Below are 16,734 nucleotides of genomic sequence, written 5' to 3' on the forward strand. Positions count from 1 at the left end.
ATCAGAGCAGGACACAACAGAAAATCATTTAAATCCCAATCTTGAGCAACCTGTTTATCTCAGAATTTAAACTACATCACAAATTATCTACAATCAGTTTTATCTCATTTCTTTTCTGAAGTTGTCATTTGATGTCTGAGGTTGCTTTCTGTCTGGCTAAAAACAGAACAGCTGCAACTTGTCCGATTTCTCTCTCTTCCTACTAGCATGTTGCTAGTCACGATTTTTTGTAAAGTTTATTGAATAACAAGATTAAACATAAAGAACAGAACACTGCGAAGGTGACTGCTGTCAGTACATTGTTTTGTCTTTTACCTGAAGACTTGTGATGAAACTACAAATGACTCACTGGAGTTTTGCTCTCTGGCCTGTGTAGCATGTCCTATCACAAACAAGCTGCAATGAGTAGCAGCAGGAGATCCTGTTATGTTGACGAATCAGGATGAAGGACGGCAATAATGTGGTCCATGTATAGTCCAAGTCCATGGATTTCCTCTAATCATGTCCATAATAACAAATGTAATTGAACTATCAAATTAAAATGAAAATAAGATAAGTGAAAAGTTTGCGTTGTAAGTTTTTAGTTTTATCTTAATTTGTCTGGATCGGTTTTTTTTTTTTAATGACGTGAACTTCATTGATTTTCCAACAGAAAGATGTACCACAGTTCCACACTTAACATAGGCCAATTTAACACATGACCAAATGAACCCGAGCGTCCAGGAAACAGCTGGAATAGGTTATAGAGGACTAAACAGGGAAGGTGTGAATGCTTCCTTAAACTTCTTTTGTTTACTTGTAATTTTGCTCATAAAACATTTTAAATATCTGATGATTCAAGACGATTCAAACCTGCTGTTTGATCTTCATGGTTCTGTTTTTCCACTAATATTCTCTAACAAACCTCTGAAGCCTTCACACAGGTTAACACACACACACACACACACACACACACACGCACACACCCGCACACACACACACACACACACACACACACACACACACATGTGGACTTTGGGTGATGTTTGAAGCCGTTTGGTTGCTATGGGTTCGTTTGGAGGAATTAGAGTAAGCTGGGCTGAAAAAACCCAATGAGGCCATGAGTCATTTTCCGACAATGACATATAGTGATGTTTGTTCCTGCAATGTGATAAAATGTGGAAATGCACAGGGTGTGTGAATCCTTCTGAAAGTTGTTGAATGTTTCACCCCAAAGGTGTAGAATATGACTTTTTTTTTTTTGCTGCGATTGCATTTTTCCTCTAAACTTGAAGTCCTCACATTAAACGTCTGATGGAATCTACAGTTGGACGTTTTTTTAAAGCTGACTGGAAAAAATATCCTGTTCTGAGTTCATCAAGTTTTCAAGCTCTGCGTCTTGTTGCTCTTCCTGGCCACATTAGCTGTGTTTCTACTGACAATATAATTATGCAATTTGACATATTGAAAATAAATTTGTTTAACAGAAACATGGCAATTTAGAAGAAACTCGTTTTTTCAATAAAATGTTTTGCCGCCAGGATGAGGTGATTATTCTTGGCCACATTGAAATTGATTTATTTCACACAAAAAAAATTCTGCTTCACACGAGTCACATAATTAACAACAGGATGTTACTGTTGGCGCAAACCACGAAGAAGAAGACGACAGGAAGTGGTAGGAGCAGCATGGTTTTTAATGACTTATCACATGAACAAAAGTATCCACATGTGATTTTAATTGTCTTTCTTATTTAATTGAAACACTGCAATTGCAAATTTTTGTTCTTTCGATAATAATGAAATATTTCTAAAGTTTTGCACACATTTGAAACGCAGCTGTTGATCCTCCCTTTTGAATTGTTGCCATAAAACATCCAAACCAGTGGCTGCCAACGTGGAGACATTTTCTCAGGAACCAGTTTTGAGAATGAAAAAGAGAGAAATGATTCAAATATAAACCTCAACTCTGAAGCACAGCTCCAGTCCACCTGGGTTAAAAGGATTACTGGCTCTGCTGCAGGTCACAACAGCCAGCTGTATTTAACAGCAAAAAGCTGTTTTTTATTGTTTACAGAGACAAACTGATTAATCTCTAAATCTGACAGAATAAACTAAAACATCAAGGACAAACAGTTTTTACAGTGTAAAAGGATGTAGGAGCACAGTGTGCCTGTTTGAAATGAGATGCCTGCTCATGATAATTTATGCTGCCCTATGAGTCACATCTGCATGGTGACTTCTGTTGACAGTTTTTTTTTCCTAGCAAAACTGCTAATAATGTGAAATAAGCACAAAGAGCTGATGTTGTCATCACCTCAGTGGAGCTCGGTGCTCTACACAAGATCCAAAATGTCACTTTAGCTGGGTGGTTTCCCTTCAATGTGACTCTGCTGCTACGTGTTAACTGCCTGCTGTCAGCGTTCACATTATAGAATCATTACACAGTATTAGCATTAATACATCAGTCTAGCTTTGTTTGTATGGCACTTATAGGTAACTGTAACCCAGAGTGGTTGACAGAAGGTGAATCAGGCGCAGATAAAATAACTAATACAAATATTAATAAAACTAAATAAGCCTCCATCCACTGGCCCTACCTGCTTACCATGGTGTTTATTTCCAGAAGTCATTGGTTGAGGGGCAGGTTATACCCTGGACAGGTCAGCGGTCTAAGACAGGGCAACACAGAGACAAAGAACCATACACACTCAAACACCTGCGCACACACACACACGCACGCACACACACACACACGCACACACACACACACACGCACACACACACACACACACACACACACACACACACCCACCTGTTGACAATTTAGAGACATTAAGGGTGTTTTCACACCTGATAGTCCGGTAGACCCGGTTTGATTTAGAACCAAAACTGCAACATTTATTAAATTTCCAGTTGGTGTGCTTCACTTTCAAACATCACTGTGTCAAATAAACCAAACTAAACAAAAAAACTAAATATAAATTAATGTGCATTGTCCCTACCAAATATATTAAAAACAAAAAGTTGTGAATAGTAAGGAGATTGAAGGAAGCAATGTTGTAGGCATTTTTAAACTAAAATCAGAGAAGAAATTACACCAATATCCATAAACAGAATCCAGTGCAAGCATTTCTCTTCAATCCGGCTGTGCTGTCAGTAGAAGTGACTTGTCATGAGGTCAAACAGACAGATTGTAGAGCAGCACTGGCATTGTTTGGATATTTTAACTTTTTTAAGATTCGTGTAAGACTTTAGTGGTATATGTTCATTGTTTTGTTTTAAAGCAAAGCAAGAATTAACTTTTCTCAACTTTTCTAAGAGTGATCCATCAGAGCTCAGCAGTTCTCCAAATGAACTTGGTGTTCAAGAACAGTTTGCTTCCTTCAGCTCCGTTCTGTTTTCCGCTCAGATTCCCTCTTTCTCTCTCTCTCTCTCTCTCTCTCTCTCTCTCTCTCTCTCTCTCTCTCTCTCTCTGCCGCTTCAGACCAGTTGGTGAACTTAGTGACAGGAGCTCAAGGTCCACTTTGCTATTCTTAGTGCTCCTGGAATGCTTCTCCTCCGCCCTGTTATTTTGTTTGTGTTCTCTTCACGCGGCTCATGTTAGGAAACTTGTTTGGCCCGGCTGCTCAGAGCCGGGATAACAAGCGGACCCTGAGGCCAGTGACGTGCTGCTGAACTGTTGGTGAGACAGAACAGTCACCATAAGATGAATAACAAGCTTCCTGTTGTTCTTTTTTTTTTCAAGGAAAAAAAAACAGTACATTTGTCATCTTGAACCTAAACAAGTCCTTTTAAGGCTCTGAAATGTGGCCTTGAAAATAATCAAAGTTGATGTGACTTTAGTTAAGCCAAACATGAGATTGTTCAGAGTGGTTTGGAAAAGGTTAAACATTTGATGGAGGAGTAGTTTAGCAGAGGAAGGAATGAATCTATATCTACATCTGTCCAACCGGACAACAGTAAAACTTCCTTTCAGTTCATTTATGCAGCACAAATTCACAACACGTCACCTCAACACACTTAAAAACAAGCTAATTCATTCCAATCACACATTCATCCAGCTGAGCCTAGTTGTCAAACTATGCAGTGCAGACACTGACTTGTAGCATTCACTCTTTGTTGTGTTTGGTGTGTTAAAAGCGATCCAGTCCACTGAAACCACTCTGATCTATAATTGGGGCTATTTAACATGTTGGATTGTCTTGTGTTGTTCTTCGAGGACAAAGGAGGACGCAGCCTGTTTGAATGAGCCGGTAGCCAATCAGAAAGCGAGGTGACAGAAACATGGAGGGGAACAGAAGACAAAACACAACTCCCACACCGGACCAGGAAGTCCAGTGGATGTTGGAGACATCTTTGCCATTGCTCTTATGAAGGGAGAAAAACAGAGAAGATAATGTCGAAAGTTGAAATAACAGCAAATAACACCAAATTAGAGGGAAGGTGTAGAATGTAGCAGAGCAAGGAGAAGTGGTCAGTTTGTCCTCCAGCAGCCTCAGCAGTTAGAAGCTCAGCATAACTAAACTGTTTGAACTATAGGCTTTATCAACACACAAAGGTTTAAGCCTGGTCTTTAAATTAGACGGGATGTCTGCCTCATGGACTAAAGCTGGCAGCTGGTTCCACAGGGAGGAGCCTGATCAGTCCTATGCAACACAATCCTTGGTAAATTACAGTCTAACCTAATCTAAAATCCCAATTGGTATAAGATAATCCATCTATGGAAGGAGCCAGCAGACTCCATCCAGTGTGCAGCAAGCATGAGTTTTAAGGAGCGATTTATTTGAGAACATCAGAGCATGACCAGCCATCTGAACTGGAATAGTGAAGATTTCTGCAAGGCTGAGCCACACTGACGAAACACTTCTCATCGTCACAGTTGCGTGATGAAAGTTGGGTCATTTTGTTCTCAGCCTCATGTCATCCGGCCCGTCTTGTCGCAACACCCCTGGTGACCTTTTCACCCCGCCTCTGGATGCAAAACTTTTGTGTGATTGGTCAAAATTCCCCAAGCTGGTTTTTCATCAGAGAGTTCTGAGGTGCAACAGTCTGAGGCTGTGAGGAACTACGTACTGTTGGACCAAAACACTGACCTCTCCCTGTCCAGTTCTGGTTCCATTCAGCAGATGAACGTTCCACCTGTACCATTTTTTCACCCAATAACATGTCAATCTTTATTTCCTCCAAACTTGTGAACTCCTAACAGTCATTCCTCTCTGCTGTGATTGCTGTGTTTACTGCTGTGCTCCTCATATCCAAAGTGTTAAATATAAATATATGATATAACATTTTTAACACAAGAGAGAAGTTATAAGTAACTTAAATATGCCCTAACTAAAATAAATGAAATCGATAAAAAGTGTTTACATGGAAATATGTGAATCAAAAAATGAGTCAAGATAGAAAGATGTTTAAAAAGAACATCTCTGTTTCTTCATGGGAACTTTACATTGACTTCCATTCATTTTTCATTCATTTCTACAGCCTAACTCTGACCTTTACCCTAAACCCTAACCCAGTACCACTGCATGCCTAAACCTAAAATAAACTACATTCACACTTAAATCTAATCCCTAACCCAGAAACAACACTTCTTCTTCTGGGACCCGAGCTTCGGGGCCTAAAGAGAACAGTCGGTCCCCACAAGATAGTATTTGATGGGGAAATGTATCAAATGCAAGGCCACACACACACACGCACACACACACACACACATCCCCACACGCACGCACACACACACACACACACACACACGCACACACGCACACACACACACACACACACACGCACGCACACACACACACACACACACACACACACACATTCGCCAGGTTACCAACCAGTCCAAGAGTGAATCAAAGAGGCTTATGTGCTTTCTATATTTTCAAAATTTTCTAGAAAGACACGTGCAGAGAAAAATGTTAAGATCTGAAGAAGACACCAGTAACAAATAAAGTCAGAACTTGGTGTGGGAATCAAAACAAACACATTTTAACGTTTTTTTTTAATGTTTTGAAGAGAAACTTTGTAATGCTATTATGAGTTCATTACATGCAGTAATGATATGTTGTATATCTCTATTAGCTTGTTGCTAGATAGACACGGTAAAATAATACATCACCATCTTCATTTGCCAATCCATTGATTGTAGCAGAGGAAGAAACTATTGTTTACATAGATGCTTGAAATTGCTAATGCTAGCTAGAACAAGCTAAAGCTAGCAAGAACTAGCAGAGTATATCTGACTAGCTTGTTAGCTTATACCACTTTAAAGATTTGCATGCATTACAGTAAGTGTACTGAGTTAATCACCAATACGTTAACAGATAACTACTAAGAACTTCAAGCATTTAAAGTCACAGACTGAAAAAGAGGCTGGGTTTTTATTTGAAGTTAGGGTCAGGGTTAAACTGAGTACAGTGCGAAAGATTTTATGAGATAAAAATCTTCAGGTGTGTAAAGAAAAATTTCACTGTGATTACAACTAAGAATAATATGCAAGGCAGCAGTAGTGGCTGTAAGGCCAGGAATAGTGAGAAATCTAACTTAGCTACCTCTTCAGGTGAACATTTAAGTACTAAGCAGATTTCTTTTTGTAACACACTTTTTTTTCATAATAGAGTAACTTGAGCAAAAGGTGATCAACTCAGCTTAACGACTCTGTTCAAAAGCTATTTTGCAAGCGAAAAGTTCATCTGACACACATTCCTGTTCAGAATAATCAGCCTGTCCTCTGGCAGAATCATCATGTTCTCAAGTTGTACAGAATGTGCTTGTGTCAGAATGTTTTCCTTGTTCCCTCTCTTCCTCCTTGTCTCAAAACACTGCTGACCAGAGTTCTCGGTATCCAGTCGAGCAATCACATGTCTCCCAGGCTTCAGTGGATCACACAACACAGAGCAAGATGGGCTGGGCAAAGGAAAGCAGGCTGATAGCGGTGGGGGCGGGGTGGCTTTCTGGGGTGGCTCGGAGCACGTGTTTGATGTAGACCAGCTTCTACCCTCAGAGACAAGTGAAAGCACGTGGATGGGGGTGGGAGGGGCATAGGGAGGAAAGGTGGACGGTTGGTTGGGTGGGGGTGTGGAGGGGAACGGGCACCTCTGCAACAGGAGGAAGCAGCACTCCTGGATACATGTGACAGCTCTGCCTCAGTTAGCAAATGGCTTCACTTTCCAGAGAATGATAAGGTATGTCATGTGTTACGACACCTGAGCAGAGAGCTGGACTTTGTAATGCCGTGTTCAGTTGCAGAGGCTTCCACTTCAGGGCGACCTCAACAGCCATCTGCTGATGTCACTGTAAAAACCACGCTGGCTTTTAAAGTGGATTTTGTTTCTCGTCAGTAAAATAAGTGCTTTATTTGTGGTCAGAATATTTTCTTACTTTTTAGATGAGTGTTGAAGCTGCTGCAGGGCAGTGAGTGAGGGCTTAGAAGTGAACATGAACTATTTTGACCTTAACTGTGATTATTTGTGATCATCAAATAAAATCAAATCTGTTTTTGAGAAGGACTGTGACCTACAGGCAGGCCTTCTAAATCAAATTACAAGTGCAGGTCATTTATTTATGCATGTAGAATATTAATGTATCACCTATCGCAGACATTAAAATCACAAAGTGCTTCATGAAGACATGAACATAAAAACATGAATATAAAAAGTGTCATAAAATGCAGCAGTCTAGTTAAAAGCCTGCCAGTGTCACAATGTCTTCAGCTGCTTCTTAAGAGTCAGTGGAGGAATTCAGTTCAAAAGCTGAGACTCATAATATAGATTCATTACATACAGAGACACATAGATCAGACATTTATTTGTTCAGTTAGATTGCTCTGGTTTAAAGACAATTTATCTTTTTTTAATATATTAGAATTAGGCTAATTGCAAATTAGCATTGAGGTGGAAAAACCGTCTATAAAACAATGTTTGAAATGTTTTATCATAAAATATTCTCATGTGCCACCCTTCAAAAAATAAACCTCACTACGAAACTAAAAATAAAGTTTTCTAATCCACAACTTTTTATATTTAAAACATAATGTGGGTGTACCATACAGTGTCTACCCTCAGTCGCTACGGAAACAGTTGCAGACCACAGTGTATTTGTCCGTGCATCACTAAAAAGTCTCGTACTCATGTGTCTAAAATTAAGGCCTTAATTTTAGACACACAAAATTAAATTAATTTAAAACAATTTATGTTGGCCCTAAATATGTTAATCACAGGTTTAAATTTAGTTCTGGCAGAATATATTTAGTCTTGTATATTCTCTGTAGTTCTTTTTGTTTTTCTTGTGGAACTATTCTGTCAGGCAAAAGTTTGAGCGGCGCAGACATCTTTACTGCATTTTGTGACTTGAGGTGGTTGAGGCTACTGCTAATTTACTCTCGCCAGCAATGTAGCATTTTTGTGTCTATCATGATGCAAATTTACCAGCAATTGCCTGGACGACGTTCATCTTTGTCACTGGCTCACTTCTGTTGCCAGCCCCTACGATGGACGGTTCATTCTGTCCCACAAGTCTTAGCTCTACGGGGTTGAGACCATAGAGAACCAAATGCAGTGTGAGAAACACAAACCTGCTGCCCAGAGCTCACAGCCAATTCAGACCTGTGACAACCTGGCCTGGTGAGTCAGAGGAGTAATAGAGGTGGGCTAACTTCTATCCCGTTGCCGAATCTTTTTCTTTCACACGTCGCACAGTCACTGACAAAAGACACTTAAATTCTGCCTTGAAGGTTTTTTGCGGCAGGGTCCTGGTTGTATTTTTGATGGCCAACTGCCCCTTGGGCCCAGCAGCTGAGTGAACTCGATTCAGTGACAAATCTAGACTGTTTTTTGAGAGGGAGTAGTCATTTTGGATGGAGGACATGTTAGACTGCTTCCAAGGCGTGAGCTGTGTAAATCAAGAGTAATGCTCAGAGAGGTGAAAGATTAATCAACGTTTCTGTCTGCTCGCAGAGAATTCCCTGCGTGTGCATGTGTGTGTGTTGCAGAGACTGCAGAGTGTTTTGGCACCAGTCTATGCTGACACATAACATGCTGCTCGAGCACACCTGCTGAGGTTTGGTCTCATTCTCTTCCTCCCCTCCTCCTTCTCCCCTTGCCTCTTGCCCCTCTCTCTAAACCCAACCCAGTTTCCTGGCAGTGTGGTGAGAGATACGTTGGGCTCCGTCTTTGTTTGCATTTCCTTGGCTTCCTCCTTTTTTTTTTGTAATTTAGTGCTTTGGCAGAGCAGAGATAATAGGAACAGTGCCTCCCCTCCCCCACTTCAAGCTCTCTCTCTCCCCCCCCCCAGCATGGTGCTACATGCCAAGCGACCTGAGACGCTCTCTGACTCACAGCTCAATCCACTGACTTTTATTGGCATGGCTGTTTATCACAAGCACACCAGCATCTACCACGTCAGTTTCTGCATTTCCAGCAAGGAGGCAGCGAGTCGTTTGCTTTGACTGGAAAGTACGGTCATCCCAACAGATGTAAAGGACACACTACTAGAGACTGTTGCTTTGAAAGCATCTGTTGAACAGCAGAACCTGCTGACAAATGTTCCAAAGACCAGAACCGGTCAGGGTGTGAAAGCATTGAATTTTTTGGATTTGCCTATGATTCCAGTCAGCATTCGCCAACACCGGTGTTCTGGACAAACTTGTTGCTGCATCAGATTAAACTGTTGACACTCTCATCTGGGATTTAGTTTGCACTGTGAAATACACAAACAGACCTTTCTCTCCCTCTGAAGCTAGTGAAACAGCAGGTTGGATTTCAGGGAGCCAATCCCAGCTCGCCTTCAGTGTCACGTAGGAAAGTACCTTACCTGTTCACACCATGTGACCGGGCCGGCATGTGTTGCTGAGTGGAGCAACCAAAAGTGCTGAAGTGAGACCTACACAATACATAGCAGCTAATGGTCCTCTCATTCAGAACGTTAATGTCTTACAGACAGTGAAGGCTGGTTTCTGTTTTATAAACTGCATAACCTGCATGTAGACGAAATACAGTTTCTCTGCAACTGTACTTAATATCAGAATGAGGTTTTTTCATAACATCTTATCTTTTGTGAAGGTCACTCCAGTCTTGGACTTGACCTTAAACCACTCTTCAACTAATTTGGTGTTATTCTTTGAGTCACACAAATCTAAGTACTTTATTTGTCAAATTGCTCCCATTTGATATTTTTAATGTTTGTTTTTCAATTGTTTTCCTTCTGTCCACTATGACGTGTGCTTGGTTAGGTTTATTAGATTTGTTTGCAGTGGTACAAAGCATACATGTCCATGCAGACGCACACACACTATCGGTACCGCACGTCAAATTTAAATCAAAGCAGGACACAGAAGAGGTGAGTAGTACTTAAAAATTAAACTAATATAAAAAATAACATATTGAGTAAAAATAGAAATAAAATACATTTGGTAAAATCCACTAAGAACCTCTGAGAGCATTGATGTCACTTCAGTTTGTTTAGTTCAAAGAAAGAGTTCTAAACAAACAGCTTTCTTTCCTCTGATGTTATTGAAATGGTTTGTTTAGGGACTGAAAGCCTTTATCCCTGTAAATGAAACGTTTCACTGTGGACCAAATTCAGCAGCATCGCCACCAGGTTTTTGACTTTTTTTTTAAGAGACCTTTTAGTAATAGGACGAGTCTCTTAATGAAGAAATGAAAATTAAAGTTAAGGAAACTTACATACAGCATGGATAACGTCACAGAGAACCAATGGTAAGAAAGTGAAGATCTTAACGCTACAGAAGCTGGGTTACTGGAAAAGGAGCAGGTGGCTGGTGGTTGCAGGTGTGAAAGAAGAGCAGGCATGCTGAGGGAAAGAGGCTGATAAACGAGGCAAGCTGAGAAGAGCATAAACAACCACAACTGAAATCCACAATGAATAAAATCTAAGAACAAACAAAGAAAGCAAACACAAAAAAATAAACTGAATTAAGATCTAAGCAATGAAATAATCAAATGACAAAAACAGACGCAAATCAAAAATGCCCAAGAATCGAGACCAGAACCCGTTCAGCTCTGGAGCACAGAACCCGTCTCCTTCCTGAGTGATCCTGGTTGGATATTTCCATCATGTCTCTGCTCATGTGTAGTTGGACAGATGACTGTGGATCCTTCAAGAATCTCCAGGTGAACCAGAGAAAGCAACATGATCCAGATATTAATTATAAAAATCAGCACTTGATACAGCCAACCAAGCATTACATGACTTATACATTTATAGCTTTGACAGTGAATGCACCAGCCTTTTATCGTGTCTAAAACCTAAAACTATCATTTCATCTGGGTCATGATTTATAGATTATGTGTATTTGAGATAATGACAAGTATAATCACTTTCAACATGTCTCTTTAGCAACTAATATTTCACTTTATCACTGCATAATAAACAACCAAACCTGTCAAGAGAAGTTATTTTTATGAAATATGAAAATTCCACTATAACTAATGACTAATAAATATTTGTACTTGCAGGACTGAGCTGAAACTATATATAAAAACATTTATTTAGCATTTCATATACACAAGCATTCTAACATAAATTAAATGCACAGTAAGATTCACGCAAACGTATTTGAAATTTACGCAAAGGTCATACGGTCAAAAACATTCAAATGAAATGGAAATCCTTCAGCTGCATGTGTGGAAACTCAACACACAATTACACAAATCTTTACAAAAAATGAGTGTCAAAACTTTTTTTTTTTTACTTCAACATAGACCATCAGACATACTTTCCTCATTTAATTAAAATCATCCAGAGGTTTTTTATCCAGAGGCACTAAATTATTAGTTTTTGTTTTTTGAGTTGCAGCCTCACCTCTCAGCTCAGTGTCTCTGAGCTCCTTTGGTGTCATAGTTGAAAAAACATCGCAGTGATCTGGTGGTTTGACACAAGAGACATCTTCACATAGAAATATGGATGTTGTTCAGCTGAGCATAACAGCACCAAGTGTGTTAAGTAAAAGAAAATCTCGCTTCACACATAAGATTGTAGACTGTTGCTATTTGCTAACATGGTCTTACATCCCACAAGTTTGAACGTTTTCATCTGGAATTGTCTTAAAATGCTAAGTTTAGCTGAAACACACGGTGAACTCCAGCACTCGGTGAAATGGATTCATTTTTCAGCAAGCTCATTCATGGTGATGCCTTCTTGGTGAATGGATTGATTTTAATTTATCAAATATTTATGCAGGTACAGTGCAACATTGCTGATAGGCTGCCTTTAATGTCCTGAGTGCCCTGAATACGTCTAAAAAAAACAAACTCACTGTAAGGCAGATCTAGAGCATGTAGACGGTGACAGAACCTGCTGTTGGTGTTACTTCAGGGCATTTGGCTGCATTCTGCGCTAACATTTTCTTTTTATCCTCTCTATGTTTTTCAAACCCATCCATCTCTTCCTCCTTTCATTTTGGCGTTTTGGAAAACCTAATCATTCCTCACCCTCCTTTTCTTTTCAAGTCACTCGTCTCTCCCCTTACTGTGCAAACTATCAGATGGACCCAGTCTGGGCTTTCACAGCCAATGAGGCACCAAAAACATTCAACAGGCAATGCAGGTGTCTGCCCTGACACACTTTATTTATGGGGTAAAAAACAACAAAACAGCAACAGAAAACAACACATTCCAACCATTCACCTGTTCAGTTTTCCTAACAGACCTCCAAGTGGCCCCCCGGCCCCTGGTTGGGAACCTTCATCTACTCTGCGACAATGGCCACAATTTTTGCTTTTTGAAATTAACTAATTAAATGTTGTTGTCCCTGTTGTGTTCTTCAGTTTTACAACAAACGTATCAGCAGCATTTACAGGTTTGTGTACTTTTAATAAACCTTTGAAAGTTATGGAATTATTGAACTGAACTGATTTGCGATATTCTTGTGAAATAAGTTAGGGAGTGACAGTGAATTAAATATGTCACAAATTTTCTCATCAAAATGTCTGGGGTAAAAGCTGAGGGCCCAAATAGAGAGAAAACAAACTAATTATGACAACTTAGTGTAACAGTGTTTATGTGGTATACAGTAAATCCACGTACAGTATGTCAGTGCAGTGAAGGCATAGCGCCCCCTGCCTGTGTGACTGGGTATATGGTGCTGGTTACTGTAGTCACTGGCACTCTGTGCAGTACAGAGTGTAGAAAATTATTAATAATACATAAAACATTTCTATTAACTCATGTACAGTGAGTGTAATAAGTACCTGACACCAGTCTTTGTACTGTCAGTGTGTTTAATATTGTAAACACACTGACAGCATATTAAAGTTAAACGCTAACTTGACGCTCTGTTGGAGCATGCTGTGTGAAGCTCTTTGTGGTGAGCTAATTGCAGTGACCTGACACAGCTGTGTCATCATTCAGATTCATCGTTTATGTTATTGTGTTATTATATTCTGCTTTAAAATACAGTAGTCACTGCCAGGCTGTGGAGGCTGCAGGAGAGTGTGCTGTGCAAAGACATCACTGCCAAAGCACATCCTCAGCAATCTGCGCACATTAATGCTCATGAATTTCTTTTATTTTGTGCCCACAGTGGCTGAAGGAGAAGGAGGAATTGATTTGGTCTCAGGAATCATTAAAAATCAATTTTCAAGGCAGACAATTTAGAAGAAGAGAGAAGCTAGCTGGCTAACCCCATCGCTAGCCAGCTTGTCTCAGCTGGTGTAGCTGGAACGATGTTTGTCCATCACTTCCAGACCGGCGCCTGTGGGCCGTACTGCTGGCTTACCGCCTCTGAAGAGCAAATGACATTGCTGGGAATGTCTGTTGTTTAGTGATGGACTTGGAGTTTGGAGTATCAGGGTTTACCAACCTGAGCTGTCTTACGGAGGCAGCAGGGACGTCGCATCTGTCATTTAAAATAGTTTTATCTACATGTTGAATTTTCATTCCATTTTGGAATACAATCATTTAAGTAGGTTGCTACAGAACTAAAATTAAGATGTGCTCACGCCCATGATGAGGAGATGTAAACCACTGGCCACAACTCTAACATCATTAAATATGACTCAGTCAGATCCTAAAGTTACAAATGTCAACATCTGATATTTTCCCAGCTGTTTTCACCTGATCCTACAAAAACAAGACTGAAGTATTTCACGCTCATGTACTGCTTAATGCTCCAGTGGGAAAATAAAATTTGTCACGTTAATTGTAAGAAACAAAAGCAATTATCTGAAAAAAATAATCAAATAAAATCCTCCGTGAAGCTGAGAGCGGGCTGCTGATGTAGGTTGGATTTCCTCTACATTACATTTGACTCCTTTCAAGTCACACTCTGTCAGAAAATATTTACATGATAAAAAGTTGATTTGCGGGTGCTGTGGAGGTTGGAGGCCTGAGTCCTCGACGCAGACGTCACAGGTTCGAGTCCCGGCCTGATGACCTCTGCTCCATGTCTTCCCTCTCTCTCATTACCCACTTTCCTATCTAATCTCTATCAAATAGAGGCCACTTAAGCCAACAAAACCGTAAGAATAAAGCTGAACTGCATGTTTCTCAGTTTCATTCTGTGTATTTAATAAGGAGTCTTCAAATCCACAGGACCAAATCTTAACTCTGCTGATGAAATACACTTTTCTCCTTGTGTGCTTGGCTTTGTCTCACAATTAGTGTGAAAACTAATCATCATGAAGAACATGTCTTGGTGCTCCTGTTTTTGCTGTGATGATTGTGATGGGGAGTGGTGGTCATTAATAATCTATTTCTCTTAGATTAGATTAGAGGAAGCAGGAGGTGAAACATAAAGTTTCCATAGTTGTGAAATGCAGTGTGGTTGTTTGGTTTTGTTTGGTTACATGTATGACTAATTCTCTCCTGACCATAAAAACAAAAAACAGAGCTGTATATAAGTATTCACACCCCTTGAGTTTGGTTTCACAGTTGATCACATTTAAACCTTAAAATGTCTTATTTTATTGGGAATGATTGTGATGGGCCTACCTGAGAAAACCGCATCAGCCTACCTCAGTTACTTCAGCTGTACCTCCACCTATCAGTCTTTACGCTGAGATGGTTGCCCACTCTTTTTTTGCTAAGTAACTTCAGCTCAGTCATGAATTTTCAGGTTTTATCACAGAGGAGGAGTCGGTGTTCAGCCTCCTCACCACGGATCAATGACCATGTTTTCCTGAAACCAGCTGAAGAGACGGCCCTGACTCACCCGAACAATGAATCAGTCCGTGTTCCAAGGCGCAACATGTTGCTGTTGAGGGACACATCACAGCGTCAAGGTGAAAGATGCTCACAGACAACATGATGCTGATTGATCACTGGAAGAAGAAGAGATGCTGCTTAAAGATAGAGACTCTTGACTCGCTGCAGGAAATATTAAATAAACACTCAGAATATTTTGATTGAGAGCTTGGACGTATGAAGGACATTACAGCAAAGCTGGTGGAGAAAACAGAAAGAACATCAATGTGTTTAAAAGCACAACATGTAGAACATGGCTTAGAACTAAATATGGGGCAAGATCGACAGATTGGTGCAAACATTCACCTCATGTTCAATCCTGACAGTGGTTTATATTTGGAGTGGTTTATATACTTCACCACACCGCTGCGTGTTTGAATGAAACATTGATCAACATATTTGATGAGTATTGAAGATTATGACAATGGCACTCAGTAAAATGTAATGTTTGCTACTGTTTTTAGCAATTCTTGACCATATTGTGTCTCGTATTACTTTGTATTTTTGTTTTCATGATGTAAAGCACTTTGATTGATTGATGTTCTTGTAGAGCAAAGGTAGCTGCAGGCATTGCTGCTAAAGGAGGAAGATCCGGACTTCAAAGAATGTTCTTATTTGCATGGAGTCTCTCCAGATTCCCCCCGCAGTTCAGGGTGCCCCTCCTCCCCCCACTCCCTCATGGACTACGAGCTTTACATCATGTTTTATTGTTATTCCCACATCAAATTATACCTGGAGTGTTGCCTTGATTTTTTTATGCATGTTTGAGAAACCCTTTCAACCATCCAACTGTGGGTGGATCAAACTCACTGAGCCCCACAGAGTAGCCCTCCCCATGACTCCTCCACTCAGCTCCTTCAGACTAGCCAGCAGCAATTAGCAAACACCTGGTGGGACTGCACATCTGCTGAGCTCATTATAGGAGCTACTTCTATGTACAAGACCTGTAAAAACGTTGCTAAAGGGTTAATAGAAGAGCCATGTTGTCATGACTACCTGAAGGTGGAGTTTGAGAAAGAACAGCAGTTTTTAAAGAGACAGAGGCCCAATTTCAAGGTGTTAAAACAGGAAGTCAAATTTCTTTCAAGTCAAATTACAACTGAATGTAACAGTTATTTGATTTTGCTATAAAATGACACTATGTGGCTGGAAAATACATAATATAGCTCCTTTCAACAAGTTGTCTTATCTGTTTTTGCTCAGTAGCCTCAGATAACAGCAACATTGTAAACAGTTGAAGCTAAACTACAACAAGTACCAGTAATCAGTCTCAGTTCTCGCACAGCAGTCTGAGAATCTTGTGTGTAACTTATTATTCACCTCTTAAATGTGGCACAAAAAAAAGTGTCTCATTCTGTCAGATCCTGTTTAATGCAAAACAAGGCAGCAGCTCAAATGAAGCGGTCTCATGCATAGTCACACAAAAATGGATGCATGCCGGCCGGAGCGAGTGACGCGTCTTGGCCAAGTTCCTTCACCGCCTTAATCAAAGGCAGGCGTCGCTGGTGACACAAATGCAGAGGCAGAAGCTGCAGACTGTAGCAAATCCC

Source organism: Poecilia reticulata, chromosome 11, assembly GCF_904066995.2.
Source record: "Poecilia reticulata chromosome 11, P_reticulata-male-v2, whole genome shotgun sequence".
In the NCBI taxonomy this organism is placed as follows: domain Eukaryota; kingdom Metazoa; phylum Chordata; class Actinopteri; order Cyprinodontiformes; family Poeciliidae; genus Poecilia; species Poecilia reticulata.